This window comes from Triturus cristatus, chromosome 1_2 (assembly GCF_964204655.1).
Source record: "Triturus cristatus chromosome 1_2, aTriCri1.1, whole genome shotgun sequence".
NCBI lineage: Eukaryota > Metazoa > Chordata > Amphibia > Caudata > Salamandridae > Triturus > Triturus cristatus.
The window spans coordinates 17,675,671-17,692,168 of record NC_140580.1 but is presented as its reverse complement, the minus strand read 5'-3'; the positions used below and the strand labels follow the sequence as shown (position 1 = coordinate 17,692,168).

General features: G+C 47.2%; 1 pseudogene across 1 annotated transcript in view; it reads left to right on the top strand.

The window, feature by feature from the left end:
- Positions 1-16,498, top strand: part of LOC146866653 (serine/threonine-protein kinase 38-like) — a 659,816-nt pseudogene that overhangs the window by 186,729 nt on the left and 456,589 nt on the right. The window contains exon 8 of the transcript XR_014966481.1: positions 1,888-2,041. The product of XR_014966481.1 is annotated as a serine/threonine-protein kinase 38-like (transcript). The remainder of the gene's footprint in view (positions 1-1,887; positions 2,042-16,498) is intronic.

The following is a 16,498-nucleotide window of genomic DNA, read 5'->3' as shown; positions in this document are numbered from 1 at the left end:
TCTGTTGTAGTGCATGGTCCTGAAGCCAGCATATCAAATAGTGCAGTAACTTACCCAGCACCACTAGTTGCAATCATGGGCTCTATATTTTAGCAGTCTATTTTGGGATGTTGGTACAATCACATAAACCAGATACACTGATCCCATAAACTGGGAAATGAACGTGAAGCTTGTTTTATATGCACTGCTTAACCCCTTCGACGCGCATGACGGAACGGTTCCGTCATGCACGTCGGTTGCGCTGTGCGCATGACGGAACCGTTCCGTCATGGCCCCGCCCGCACATGGAATCTTCAGCGTGGCGCGGAAATCCGCGCCGCGCTGAAGAGGTTAAAGCCCAAACAGGCAACTAAAGAAGCAGTTACAAGTAAAGTCACCTTGCACAACAAAACACATTATAAATACTTTGGTACAGCAAATGTAGTACCACCAAACTATATTTCTCATATGTTCATTCCTACATAATATTACTATATTTTATCAAAATACAAGCACACACAATCCCAATCATAATACAAGCACACACAATCCCACTCTATAAACTTTCTTCCACTTTACTCCCCACCACTCCACGCTAAACTACTCAACTCCACTACACTCTATAATAATTACCTCTACTCTATACTACACCACCTCACTGTACCACACTACACTCTATAGGTCTACATTAACAAAATTAAAGCTAGTAATGTTGCATTAATATTTGCTACGCCAAAAACTCAAACTTTTACTAATGCAAGACCTATTGCATTGCAAATGCTTGTTCACAGTGGGGTTAGTTGGGGAAGGCTTACTTGTCAAATCCCAACCTGGGATGATTAGGAAAAGGTGGAGCCACTGCCGTTGATGAACATCTGGCCACACGCAGGTATGTAGCCCACAGTGCCCAAGGCAGTGGCTTCTGCAGTCTCACTGGCCTACACTGGATATTAACTAACACTCCTATGATACTGAAGGGCTGTAAAAGGAGAAGCCCTAAGTCATGACATAACATGTGCAGGAAGCTGAAAATACTGCCTGGCTTTCAGATCCTGGCTTGGATCGACAGTTTGGCAGCCGAGAGATCGAAACTCAAGTAAACCTAATGTTTTTGGAGCAAATGGCTGGACATTAGGTGAGTCGGTGCCCGAATGCAGAAACCGCAGCTGTTCTCCGCAACACCTAATGCTTGAGCTTGGCATGCCACAGCACTATGTTTAGAGCCCATTGCCAAATCTCATACACCTCACCCAACACCTCCAATATAGATCAGTCTGCAAATAACAGCCTTATCAACCTTGCACTCCTAAAGGGCATACCTCATGCAAATCTGAACACTTCACGACCAAACGCTGTGAAAAACTATATAAACACTACAGTACTTACACTTGCTTTCTTCCCAGCATTTGTGTCTTTGTCACTAGATGGAATAGAGCGATCCGCACCAGTTTCCTCCCTGCTTACTGCAAACATCCTTTGCTGTCATTTGAGTTCTTCTGCCACCTTCTAAGCTTACTTTCCTTGTAGATTACTCTTTATACTTGTGCTGCGTTATATAGTTTTTGCGAGTCCATGGTTTTAGTCTATTTCTCATTGTTATATGGAAGAAATTGAGAATGTATCGCTCTGTTTGATACTGTTTCTTTAAATTGTAAGCTTGAAGAATTGTTCTTTTTTTTTTATTTCATATTTTGGAATAACTTCCTGTTGTGTAGTTATCAAAATGTGCATGTGTATAACTTAGCTATTTCACTTAAAGTAAAATGTAAAAAAATATAAGACTGTCATTTTCCTGGCCCATTAATGTAAAAGAGTTCTTTGTGACTGCTTCTGTGTTCTCATAGACTTCATTAGGACTGCTGTTGAAGGGATTTTGGAATAATTATTTTGGTATACGTATGATTTCAGGTGATATGATGACTCTTTTATGAAGAAAGACACACTGAGTGAAGAAGAAACACAGTTTTATGTCGCAGAGACAGTCCTTGCAATTGACTCCATTCATCAATTGGGATTTACACACCGAGATATTAAACCAGATAACCTTCTCCTGGACAGCAAGGTACACTCTTAAAAATCCATTCAGCGGTGTCAGTGCTTTTAAGTGGTGTTTGCTTATTATTGAGAATCCACATGCTTGAATGTTTTGACTGTACACACCATCTTATAGAGTACGCTTGTATCACCACAACCTTTTTTCTTACAACATAAAAAGATCATCATCTAGGCTTAATGAAAAGCTTACTACTCAGAATTTACATACTGAAATGTCATACCTGTTTTCCATTGACCCGAAACATAGGCCTGGACTTATTATTCCGTCCAGATGTTTGCATGCCAATTCACTAGCGGGCTGACTTTTTTCAGACTTGTCTGCATCTTTGTATTGGCATCAGTATGCTTGACATTCTTCTCTGTAGGGGAAAGACACTTTTTTTTCCCACATGGGTTTCGAAAAGGCTGGTCATGTTTTTCGATTTTTGACTTGCCAACTCTTCCTAGCATCGCAGGCTAGGATAAACTGAAAGTATAGGTAAGAGCTGCCCAATTTAAAAGCGAGCTCTTCCTGTTTAGTCCACAATCCCTCCCTTTCGGTGTCTGACTGCCAATAACCAGTTTGCTAAAAACAGTGAGCACAGGAATGCCAACCTTGTGGTTATTAAGGCGTGTTTTTAAAACCACAAACAATTTTTCAGGATACTAGGTATTTTTTTTTGTTGATTTTGTGAATTAAAAAATCTGAATTGCATTTATGCTACAAACATGCTTGCAAATTAAAGCCCCTTCGTTTTTCGACTCCTCTTGCCTTGCTCGCCACCCTCTAGTACTTGTAGCAACATACACATCTGTTCGGCTCGCATTACAGTGGAAACCCTGGCACTTCTAAACCTTCTACTGTATATACCTGTTTCTGTCCTGCTGTTTCTGACCAATGAAAGCCTCACTGAATTGCACACGACCTCCATGTTTTCTTCAGACAAACTGGATAAATTAATTAATTTTGTTTGTACGTTATATACGATGCATTGGTTAGCCAGTATTGGGGTATCTTTCATAGATTCACATGCCCTGATCATTCCCCGTCATCGAAATTGGAGTCCCACTGTAAAATAATCAAGCAGTGTTTAATTAATTTCATAGGCTACTGATAAAATGGCTTAGGGCCATTATAGCCTATCTATGTCCTTTTAAAAAAAGGACCTAATGTTGGATCACAGCCAATCAGCTGTCAGCACCCTCTAGAACACTCCCAGCAGAGGCATATTCCCTCAGATGTTCCCTGAGTGTTGTGTGGAAGGGAGTCTCCCTGAGTGCTAGTCAGTATTTTCTCAGCTTCTAGAATTTCTTCAATCTGGACGTCATGTCTGACAAGAGGGGTATTTTCCGCCCATGTAAGACCTGTGGCAAGAAAAGAGTCCATGTGGATGAACCACATAAAGAGTGCATTTATTGCCTCCATCCAAAGCATGAGTTGAGAGACTGGAAGATCTGCCTCACATTTTCATCTAAAACCCTCAAGAAAAGAGAGGGAGGGTTATTGCTGTGGCTTCAAACCACTAAGCACCAGAGCATTTCATCTGATGAGTGAGAAGTCCTCCACATCTCATAAAAGGGACAGATGTAAGGACAGTTCCTCAGGAGAGGGTAGGAAACACCATAAACCGTCACAGGACTCCAAGAGCTCTAAAACAGAAAAAAGAGCTAAGCATTCCTCAGAACCTGCGTTATCTCTGCCCTCTACGCTGTCTACAAAGGACGAAGATCTAAGAGCCACCTCTTCAGATCCTGTGAGGCGAAACTCTCATAAGAAACCATCGTCAACGTTTACTCACTTGTCGAGTTGAGTGTAACATTGATGGCTCCATAGTCGACTGCAACTGTGATGACGACTGCAATCTTGGCTCTGTGTTGTCTATGAGGGTGTCGCTTTCCAAAGGCCCGTTGAAGGTGAAAGCTTCATTATTGTTGATATCTTCGACGCCCTCCCGTCGACAAAGGTTCCGTTGGCGAAGACTGTCTCGCCGACAAGTGTCCCGTCGATGGCGACCACATCAGTTGAACTTCCGTTATCGATGAGGGCACTGTCGATGAGGGCACCGCCGACGATGACTCAGTCGACAATGGAATTTTTCTTGCCGGTTACATCTGCACCGTCGAGGGTTGCTCAGGATACCAGGGTGACCAAGACTTTTCTGCGTCTAACCATGCCTGAATACAGTAAAGTTTCTCCTTTAATCCTGTCGCATCTAATGGAGAGCTATGTTTATGAGGATGTCAATGGTCTTTGTGGTGTAGCTTACAGCTCATCGGAGCTGCATATGAAATGTCAGGACGACGAGGATGAAGACAACCATGATATACCGCAATATTATCAGCAGGGCTAAATGGCTCCACATCATCAATACCATTCATATGGTTATCAGCCAGACCCGTGTCCCAGAGAAATGGCCCATCTGCCACCATCTCTCATACAGGACTAGCGACTATGCTGGCGGATTACAAGCAATGTTTTCCATTGCAGAAGGATCAGCCCGACCGGCTGGTACCTCAGCCAGATCCACCAGTTCCACTAGTCATTCAGCCGCAAACCACACCTGTAATTGTTCCTCACCCTGTGCCAACTGACCCTGGCATTGTGGTTCGTCTTTTTCAGATAAAGAAAGAGAGGAGGGTGAGTTGCCAGACCCAATCTCTGCTCCGGATCCTTGGGAGGATTTTTAAAAAAACATAATTTATTGATTTTACAAAGTGCCACGTCACGCGCAGGCGCGAGTATGATTGATACGTAGACGATTCAGCAGGTAATGGGTTAACATAAACATCTCTATGCATACAAATTACGTTCAGAACAACGATGTCGACTTATATAAGGCATTAGTATTTTGGCATCAACGTGCTACTATGAATCTATTACAGGCTGGTTGTCAATCAATATCAGTATAAAACACTAAACAACCCCAGTCAACCCTCTCCCCTCTGGCTCACCCCCAATTAGGCTATTACAGACCCGAAGCCCGAACTCGTCGCCCATCTTTTCACCAGCGCATTCCCCTTCATCCTTGGGAGGGTTATGTCATACCAACACCCTCCCCTCCTCCGCACCTGCCATCAGACTTTCCTTCTGAATATATTGAAGGATTCCATAATTTAAAGGAGAGGGCAGCCAACAGATTTTTATTTGCCTATGACGGTCAAGCATACTGAATGTTTCTTACATGATTTTAAAGCGGACACCAGAAAATTGATACGTTCCTTACCAGTTATTGATTTATATATGGCAGGAAGGTATGAAAATAATGAAGACACCAGATACCATACCACCGGTGCTTCCTCGTATTGAAAAGAAATACAAGGTGGATTCACCAACTTGCCTCATTGGACACCCTAAGCCGGACTCTGTCATCTCCCAAGTGGCACAAAGATGATCCAAGTATCCTGCTACCCCAATCACTACTCCACCTGATAGGGAAGGGCACAGAATGGACATTCTTGGAAAACGTCCTTCTACTCGACCAGCGGTGTGGGCTTCGATGCGTGTGCACTGGTGTACAATACTGGCTAACAGTCTAGTTGGTTCCACCGTGCTCTACTCTCAAAGGTCCCACCGCCAAGGGCCATCAATAATCTACAACCACCTATACAGAAAGGAGCGCTTATTCATAATGTTCACAAGCTAATTGCTTCAATGTTCGCATCCTTCAAGAAAAGTCCATAGTCAGTCTTTAATGAACAACCAATTTGTGATTTATTTCAACAATCTTCCAATTATTGCATCTAGAAACCATTACAATGGACAATCCAGCCAACGCGTTTCGTCCACATTGGACATCATCAGGGCTCCAATTTCCATACTCTATGAAGACTCTGTGATACCTTTTAAGGCTTTATCCATTCATCCACTTATTGATGGTCTATCTGAGATTTGGTGCGTTCACGTCCAACGCAGCATCCTTTTTGGCCGGTGCGATAATTCCCGTCATGATGGAATAATTGGAAGATTGTTGAAATAAAACACAAATTGATTGTTCATTAAAGACTGCCTATGGACTTTTCTTGAAGGATACAAACATTGAAGCAATTAGCTTGTGAATATTATGAATAAGCGCTCCTTTCTGTATAGGTGATTCTTGGAAAATGCTTCTCTTCTATGGCTGTAGTTACAAACAGGGCAGCAAATGCATTGGCTATTATTGCCCCCCTTGACCTCCCGTGGCCAGATATGGCAGGGTTAGTAAACCTTATACCAGAGGACAGAAGGCAGGAAGCAAGGAAGATACTCTTAGGAGGAGAACGGGCAGCTTCGGAAACCATTGACTACGCCCTTGAAGTAGCCAACACAGGCTTTAGACAACTGGTGGGGGCTGTTGTGCTCAGATGGCAAGGATGGCTGAAGGCAACCACGTTTAGACCGGAGATGCAGACCAAAGTCTTAGATATGGCTTTCAATGGTGATTCCCTCTTCGGAAAGCATATTGATGAAGGACTATTGGCGATCAAGACTGATACGGATACTGCAAAATTGTTGGGCACGTTACAGTATAAAAGGTACCATTCAGAGGGGCTAGAGGACGTGGCTTTACCTCTTACATGGGGGGTTACCAGAGAGCCCAACAGTATCCGCCTTATCAACCGCAGTACCGGCAGAGTTACAACTCTCCATCTTATCGTCTGTCATCTACAGCTGGTTTCTCTCACCGGGGGACCGCAAACGAATGCCTTGGCAAGGTCGTGACTCTAACTGGAAGCAATGATCACGTCCAGGTACCAGCTGCCTTCCCCTCCCAGCCTGTGGGTGCGAAGATTTCCAACTACGTGCACCAGTGGCGCAAGATAACAGATCTCAGGGTGTTAGACCTTTGCACATTGGGGGAACACTTTTAAACGTTTTTTTTTCTCTTTCCCTCTTTTTAATAACCAAATCTCTTTTGCTGCTAAATTTTTTAACGGATGTTATGCTATGTTGTTAAAATTGAATTTAACTGGGATCACTTACTGGGTGTGGTGTTTGCAAGTTCCTGGAGGACCTTCGTTAACTTCCATAGTCGGCGCTCTGAGCGACGTCACTTTCCCTCTGACGCGCTCTAGGGAGCCACATGAATAAAAACCGGGGCGCTGCGTGGACGCGCTGACCTGAATCTGGTTTTATACTTGTTGCTGCGACATTTGCACATTGGGGGAACTGTTTTAAGCGGGGTTTTTTTCTCTTTGCCTTTTTTTAATAACCAAATATCTTTTGCTGCAAAATTTTTCAACGGATGTTATGCTGTGTTAAAATTGAATTTGACTGGGATCACTTACTAGGAGTGGTGTTTGCAAGTTCCGGGAGGCCCTTCTGTAACTTCCGTAGTCGGCACTCTGAGTGACGTCACTTTCTCTCTGACGCGCCCTAGGGAGCCACATGAATAAAAACCGGGGCACTGTGCAGACGCGCAGCGGGCGTGCAGCTGGCACGCTGAAGGCGCACCTACGGCAAGCCCGTCTGCGCCAGTCCGTGCCCGACCGGGTCCGGTGGCCAGGAATCCTGGTCCGATATTGATCTATTTCATGGAAGCTCTCTACAATTTAAAAAGTTCACCCCACACAATGGCTTTCTCAGATTCATTAGTTGAGAAGCTCCTGTCGGATAATCTGCTGGTGGTTAATGGGGAACCACAGATGGGTGGCACGCAGGTTCGAAGGATCAAAGATGTGGGGTCGAATGACCCCCCCCCCCCCCCCCCCTGCCTAAGAGCCACTCTGCTAAACACTCAGTCCCTTCCTAAACATAATTTAGAAATTTTCAAGAGGAGAAGCCTGACATCCTCGCATTAACGGAAAGATGGCTAGATGACGCTTCAGGCCCTGATATAGTGGCCTCCTTCCCCCCGGAGTACGATGTTCTGACTTGTAACCGGCAGGGGAATAAGAGAGGGGGTGAGGTTGCAGTGTTCTGCTGTAGGGCTTTGACCACTAATAAGATAGTGGAGGAGAGCCTTGATGGGTCGGAGGTCCCAGGGATTACGCTTGGGCTTAATTCACCTGCCTGATAGTAGGATACCGTCCTCCGTGGCCTACCCCGCTGTTTAATGGTCTGTTCCATGAGGTAGTCCGTGACCTGTGTACGAAATACCGACAGATTCTTGTATTAGGGGACTTTAATTATCACTGGGATTCAATACTAAGAGATCGCGTTGCCAGTGGGTTCAGAGATAATATGACCATGTTGGGGCTGAAACAAATTGTGGAGACCCCCACTCGCGAGAAGGGCCATACCGTAAACCTTATTTGGACTACTTCCTCAGCTACGCTATTAACAGAGTGTAGACCTTGTAGCTGGTCAGATCACTATCTGATCAGCCTTGAAATTCCGGCATGCAGCCGACCAGATCACCCTCCTCCAGTGTGGAGGTCGGTACAGAATTGGCATAAGCTAGAGGACGATAGTCTGAGGTTAGCATTAAATGAGACTGCTTAAGTAGAGGCACAGTCCGGTGATCCGGATCTGGTGTATGAGAAACATATTCATCGGCTGAAGACAGCCATTGACGTTGTGGCTCCCGCACGAAGAGAAAGGATATTGAATAGAACAAAGGGTGCCCAATGGTACACTGAAGAACTGAGAAGTGAAAAACAGACCCTTCGTCAATGCAAAAGGCATTGGCGGAAATCATATACGCCAATGGCTCGGGGAAACTATAAAGTAGAATTAGCCCTTTATAAAGCATTACTGATTTCCACAAAATCTTCGTACTATGATTTGAAGATCAGGGAGACTACTAACACTCAGAAGGAGACATTTAATGTACTTAGGGAGTTGAACCAAAAGAAAGAACAGAGGACAGTCGCCAACCAGGATTGTGATAAGATACCAGACTTCTTTTTAGTCAAGTTTAAAGACCTCATTAGAGAAATAGGCACTACTCGCACAAGTCCTTGTCCCTTCCCTGTGTTTGACCCTCCAGACTTTCAGGGAGGCATACTCTCAGTCTTCCCTGCACTTGATTTAAACGGTCTAGCTCATATCATGGCCAAAGTAAAGTCTGAGTCACCAGAAGACCCCTGGCCTCCTAGGGTGTTTAAAATGGGTCTTCCGGTGGTAGGGCCAGACATACTGTCCCTACTTAACCTGTCCCTGGCAACAGGGAAGGTTCCACACAAATTTAAGGATGCCATGGTAATCCCATTGCTAAAGAAAGCAGGGGCGGACTCGAAGAACCTGAAGAATTTTCGACCTATCTCCAGACTTCCATATCTGGCTAAAGTGCTTCAGCAACATGAGCTTAGAGTGTTCTCATCCTTTCTGGAAGACCATCAGCTGCTACATGTTCGGCAAGCGGGATTTAGAGCTCACAACAGCACTGAGTTGGTGATGCTCTCAGTACTGGATGAGCTAAGGCTAACAGTTGATAAGAAGACCCCCTCCGCGTTGATTTTATTGGACCTCTCACCTGCGTTTGACAGGGTGAACTATGCACAGTTGGTGGCCCGTGTCCATCGGCTGGGAGTTACTGGGATGGTCCTCTAATGGATTGTCTCCTTCATGGAGGATCGGTCCCAAAAGGTCCAAATAGGGGAATGTACATCCAGGCATGGCGCTCTGCCATTTGGGGTTCCCCAGGGCTCTGCGCTGTCCCCTTTGCTTTTCAAAAATTTTCTTCAGCCTCTGATAGAAGCACTGGCCAAACTGGAATGTCAAGTGTTCAACTAATTGTTCATATTGACAATTCCTCTAAATCACAGCTCATGGTACAGAACATCCTCCGGTTCATTATGAACTGGATTACCTTTAATTCTCTTAAGGTAAATCCAGACATGACAGAGGTTCTTGCTATCGCTACAGGGGCTAACCCCTGGTCCAGTCTCTTCTGGCCACACCGATACCGGTGCCAGCTGTGAAGAGCTTGGGTATTAAGTTAGATTCCTGTTGGCCTGTCCTTGTTTTAATAGAACCACCTTGGGGGGGGGGGCGTGCCTTCTCAGTTGTGATTCCCCAGCTTTGGAACAAGCTACCAGAGTTTTTACGTGAGGAAGCCGCCCTACCCCCATTTAGGAGGAAACTTAAGACATCCTGTTCACTGAGGCGTTTCGATAAGTTTACCCCAATTTTGCCCGACCTGCAAGTAATATGGGATCCCTGGGTTCATGGTCTGCAGAGCTTAGAGACCGTTGGTGAATTGGCGCTTTACAAATATAAATGAACATAACATAACATTATCACCTTAGGTAACACTCTCTAGAATTCAATCTGCGCCCGCCAACTACTCCACCCAAAGGAGCCCCCCCCTTGTCATCACTTACTACACAAAGCAGGTTTGGTCATGCTCGCCAAGAGAGCAATAGAATCGGTCCGATGTCGCAAAGGGGCAAGGGTTTCTATTCTCGTGTCTTTTTCTTAATAAGAAATAAATCAGGGGAATGGAGACCAATATTGGACCTCAGGAACCTCAACAGGTTTCTCAAGAAACAGACATTCAGGATGGTAACACTCTCCGAGAGTCTACGCCGTCTCAACGAAGGAGACTTCATGACTTCGCTCAACATTGAAGACCCATATTTTAATATCCCTATCCATCTGAAACACTGGAAATTCTTAAGATTCACAGTAGCTGGTACCCACTACCAATACAAAGTACTTCTGTTTGGCCTCAAATCGGCACCAAGGATTTTTACCAAGTGTCTGGCACCTGTAGCAGCAACCCGGCGATCTCAAGGTCTCCAGGCATTTCCATAGCTGGACGACTTGCTGCTCAAGGCTCCAACAGCACAACAGGCCTGTCAAGCTGCAAACACCTGCCTTTAGTTGTTCTGAACTCTAGGACTCACTGTAAACAAAGAGAAATCTTTGTTCCTCCCCAATCAAGTCATATCCTTTCTGGGGGGGGACCATAGATACCATCCAGTGCAAGGCCTTCCTATCACACAAAGGCAAATACAATTACAAAGACTGGTAAGGAGCATATCAAGAAAAAAGTCAGTTTCAGTCCGAATATACAAATCGCTCCTGGAAATGTTTTCTTCAGCAATAGATCTAGTGCCTCTGTCCAGGCTGAGGATGAGGCCTCTTCAAGAAGAACTACAGAATAAATGGCTGCAAACCTCTGGATCCTTCGAGGATGTAATACAGATCACACCACGCATGGTGGAGACACTGCAATGGTGGTTTCACCCACCAAATCTCCTACAGGGCCTGACGTTCCTCCAAACTATCCCAGACTTCATACTGACAAATGGACACCTTGATGGATGGCTGGGGAGGACATCTGCAAGAGTTACAGATACAGGGCAAGTGGTTCCTCTGCTCAGAAACATCAGCATATCAATAGGCTGGAGCTCAAAGCCATTTTCTTATCCCTCCAGGCTTTCTTGCCAAGGACAGCAGGTTCCTCAGTGCTGGTGCGTACGGACAATACCACCAGCATGTACTATGTCAGCAAGCAAGGGGGAATCAAATCCATCATGCTATCACAGGAAGCGCAGGACCTATGAGATTGGACGACACAGCACAGGTTCACGCTCGGAGCCGAACATGTCTGCCGTCTGCACAATTCACTGGCGGATACGTTAAGCAGAACGCAGTCCAGTTGTCACAAATGGGAGTTGCAACAGTTCCAGCTCGACTAGGTGTTTCGGAGATGGCGGAAACCAGCTCTAGACCTCTTCACAATGAGAGAGAATGCCAAATGCCAGTACTATGCCAGCAGGCTCCTTCTGCCAGGGTCGAGTGGGAATTCTCTTTTAATGCGATGGTCTGGAATATATGCTTACACTTTTCCCCCATCCCATTAATTCCCAGGGTACTGACCAAGTGTTTGATCCTAATAGTGCCACGATGGCCCAGGCAGTACAGGTTACCGGAGCTTCTCTTGATTTCGGAATTTAGGCCCAAATGCCTACAATCATCTCCATCTCGTCTGACCAGAGACCAGGGCCAGGTTTGTCACCCAGACCTGGATTCTGATCATTTGCACTCATGGCTTCTGAGTTCCTAGAGTTCAAGGACTTAGTTATCTCACAGGAATGCATTAAGATTATTGCAAAATCCAGAGCTGATCGCACTAACAAAATGTACTGCCTTAAAAGGAAGGGGTTTTGCTTTTGGTGCCAACAAAAAATCTTGCACCTGCTTCAAAAGCCTCAGGAACAGATTTTGCCATATCTCCTCTCTCTGGGAAAGTCAGGTCTCACTTTCTCTTCGGTGAAGGTTCATCTTGCTGCGACTTTCCGTAACAGAAGATCTCCTCAAGTTTGCACTCTCTATGCTTCTAGTTTGGTAAAGCAATTTATGAAGGGCCTCTTCAGCGCTTTTCCCCCCTGTGCTTGCACCCCCTCTCGAATGGAAGCTCTACTTGGTCCTCGCACAACTAATGAGGTAACCTTTTGAACCAATGCACAAAGCAGAGCTAAAATTTCTTACCTGGAAGGTACCCCTCTTACTGGGTCTCACATCTGCAAGGAGAGTAGGCGAAATGCTAGCTTTTACATTCGAGGAACCATTTTTTCATTTTGCTGATAACTATGTGGCTCTGCGAACAAACCTGTCTTTTATTCCAAATGTCCCGATGCAACCCCGCCTCAGCCAACCAGTAATACTTAAGTCTTTTTCCCCAAATCCATCTAGTCCAGCAGAGCAAGCATTACACACGCTGGATGTTAAAAGATGTGTACAATTCTACCTGAATAAGACAAAGGACATAAGAAAGATGGCTTATGGACAGGGCAGAGAAGTAACAGCAGTAACTAAAGCTATTGTCGCGAGATGAGTCTCATCGGCTATACAAATCTGCCATTACATGGCTAGCAAGCCTTTAACAAGAAGAACTAAGGCACACTCTACCAGGGTAGTTTCTACATCGGCAGCTCTGTTTGCTGGATTAACACCGGAAAAGATTTGCCGTGTTGAGACATTAAAAAGTGTCCACACTTTTAAGCAGCACTGCTGTCTGCAATCTACGCAACCTGAAGATGTATCCATGAGGCAAGCAGTACTACTTCAACTCTTCAATCAAGGTGGGCCTCTTTTCTGGTAAAAGATACATTTTATGGTCATTAAAGTGGCCTAACATTGCTTACCAACCTTTGCTAATGTTACATTTTTGATAACTATAGAAATTAAAGAGTGGCTTAATTGTTTTGTTTCTTCTTCTAAACACTTCATTGGATGCCTCCTGAATATAACAGTATGTTAAGGCTTCAGGTTTTGTTTATAGATCATTCTTTAAAAGCTGTCTAGAATTTAAAGGGTATGTGTATGGTTACAAATGTCACAGTTAAATTGGAATAACTTGGGGGTTTTTAAGGGTTGCATGCCTCCCTCCTTCCACAAAGGACAGTACAACTTTTGGGTACTGCTTACTTTTATGATTCAAGCATGTGAAAGATACACTAATACTGGATAAGAAAATAAGTTCCCCACCTGTACATTAGGATTATTCAGTATTGGTATCTTTCATAGATTCACATGCAACCCACCCTCCTCCCCGTAGAGGTAGTTCTTTTTAATTTAGGGGATTCTTACTTCCCACGTGTGCTTAGAAAATCTGCCTCTGCCGGGAGTGTTCTAGAGAGTGCGGATTTGCTGTGTTTCAACATCCGATCCTTTTTTTTTTTTAAAGGATGTAGATAGGCTACTGATAAGATGGCTTAGGGCCATTCTAACACTTTTTGATTATTTTACCGTGGGGCTCCCATCTCAACGAAGGGGAATGATTCAAGCTTGTTAATCTATGAAAGATACCAATACTGGATAACCGCAGTTACAAGTAAGTAACTTATTTTCTTATCAACGTTGTGAAGGCACATGGTCCAGCACAAACAAAGCCCTAGGAGACAGTTTAGCAGATGGGTGGTTAGGCTTATTTAAATATAAATGGAACCAGCTTCCCTAAAATGCGAACCCTTTATGACACAAACCTCACACAGTAGTTAACAATCATTGAAAATGCAATAGGTCTCGCCGTTGATTAAGTTAAGGAAATTTGCTTTGCTAATGGTATTGTATAGCAAAGCTAATGGCTTTAACTTAATGAAGTTCTAGCCCCTATTCCCGTCTTCTCGCACCCAATGCATCCTTAAATGTCCCATGTACAGCCGGGGTTGACACGTCTATTACCCCTGCCTTCCAGTGACATTTAACCTGTTTCGGGTGGTGGACGTGGTGGGGGTGGTGGTGGACGTGGTGGTGGTGATGGACGTGGTGGTGGTGATGGACGTGGTGGTGGTAGTTGACGGTGGTGGTGGACGTAGTGGTGGACGTGGTGGTGGACATGGTGGTGGTGGACGTGGTGGTGGTGGTGGTGGTGGATGTGATGGTGGACGTGGTGGTGGATGTGGTGGTGGATGTGGTGGTGGAAGTGGTGGACTTGGTGGTGGATGTGGTGGTAGACTTGGTGGTGGACGTGTTGTTGGTGGTGGATGTGGTGGTGATGGTGGTGCAGGACGTGGACATGGTGGACGTGCTGGTGGTGGACGTGGTGGATGTGGTGGTGGACGTGGTGATGGACGTGGATGTGGTGGTGGACGTGGTGGTGGATGTGGTGGACTGGGTGGTGGACGTGGTGGATGTGGTGGACTTGGTGGTGGATGTGGTGGACTTGGTGGTGGACGTGGTGGACTTGGTGGTGGACGTGGTGGACTTGGTGGTGGATGTGGTGGTGGACGACGTGGTGGTGGATGTGGTGGTGGATGTGATGGTGGACGTGGTGGTGGTGGTGCAGGACGTGGACGTGCTGGTGGTGGACGTGCTGGTGGTGGACATGCATGTGGTGGACATGCATGTGGTGGTGGATGTGGTGGACTTGGTGGTAGTGGATGTGGTGGTGGTGGTGGTGCGGGACGTGGACATGGTGGTGGACGTGCTGGTGGTGGACGTGGTGGTGGTTGTGGTGGTGGACTTGGTGGTGGACGTGGTGGACTTGGTGGTGGACCTGGACGTGGTGGTGGTGGACCTGGACGTGGTGGTGGTGGACCTAGACGTGGTGGTGGTGGTGCGGGACGTGGACGTGCTGGTGGTGGACGTGCTGGTGGTGGACATACATGTGGTGGACATGCATGTGGTGGTGGATGTGGTGGACTTGGTGGTAGTGGACGTGGTGGTGGTGGTGTGGGACGTGGTGGTGGACATGCTGGTGGTGGACGTGGTGGTTGCGGTGGTGGACGTGGTGGTTGCGGTGGTGGACGCGGTAGACTTGGTGGTAGTGGACGTGGTGGTGGTGGTGCAGGACGTGGACGTGCTGGTGGTGGGCGTGCTGGTGGTGGACATGGATGTGGTGGTGGACTTGGTGGTGGTGGACGTGGTGGTGGATGTGGTGGTGGTGGTGAACATGGTGGTGGACGTGGTGATGGTGGTGGACGTGGTGGTGGTGGACGTGGTGGTGGTGGACGTGCTGGTGGTGACTTGGTGGACTTGGTGGTGGTGGACATGGTGGTGGACGTGCTGGTGGTGGTGGATGTGCTGGTGGTGGTGGGCGTGGTGGATTTGGTGGACTTGGTGGACTTGGTGGTGGTGATGGACATGGACGTGGTGCGGAACGTGGATGTGGTGGACGTGGTGATGGATGTGGTGGTGGTGGACGTGGTGGTGGTGGACATGGTGGTGGACATGGACGTGGTGGACGTGGAGGTGGTGGACGTGGAGGTGGTGGACGTGGTGGTGGTGGACGTGGTGGTGGTGGACGTGGTGGTGGTGGATGTGGTGGTGGTGGATGTGGTGGTGGACGTGGTGAACTTGGTGGTGGTGGATGTGGTGGTGGTGGTGGTGGACGTGGTGGTGGTGGACGTGAACGTGGTGGTGGTGGACGTGGTGGTGGTGGTGCGGGACGTGCCAGTGGTGGACATGGTGGAGGTGGTGGATGTGATGGTGGATGTGGTGGACGTGGTGGTGGACATGGTGGTGGATGTGGTGGTGGACGTGGTGGTGGACGTGGTGGTGGTGGACCCGGACGTGGGGGTGGTGGACCCGGACGTGGGGGTGGTGGACCCGGACCTGGACGTGGTGGTGGTGGTGGACGTGGTGGTGGTGGACGTGGTGGTGGTGGTGGACGTGGTGGACTTGGTGGTGGTGGACGTGGTGGTGGTGGTGGACGTAGTGGTGGTGGACTTGGTGGTGGTGGACTTGGTGGTGGTGGACGTGGTGGTGGTGGATGTGGTGGTGGTGGTGGTGGATGTGGTGGTGGTTGTGGTGGTGGACGTGGTGGTGTTGGTGGTGCGGGACATGGACGTGCTGGTGGTGGACGTGCTGGACGTGCTGGTGGTGGACGTGCTGGAGGTGCTGGTGGTGGACGTGCTGGATGTGCTGGTGGTGGACGTGGTGGTGGTGGACGTGGTGGTGGTGGTGGACGTGGTGGACTTGGTGGTGGTGGACGTGGTGGACTTGGTGGTGGACGTGGTGGTGGTGGTGGTGGTGGTGAACATGGTGGTGGTGGTGGACCTGGATGTGGTGGTGGAGGTGCTGGTGGTGGATGTGCTGGTGGTGGATGTGCTGGTGGTGGATGTGCTGGTGGTGGACGTGGTGGTGGTGGACATGGATGTGGTGGTGGATGTG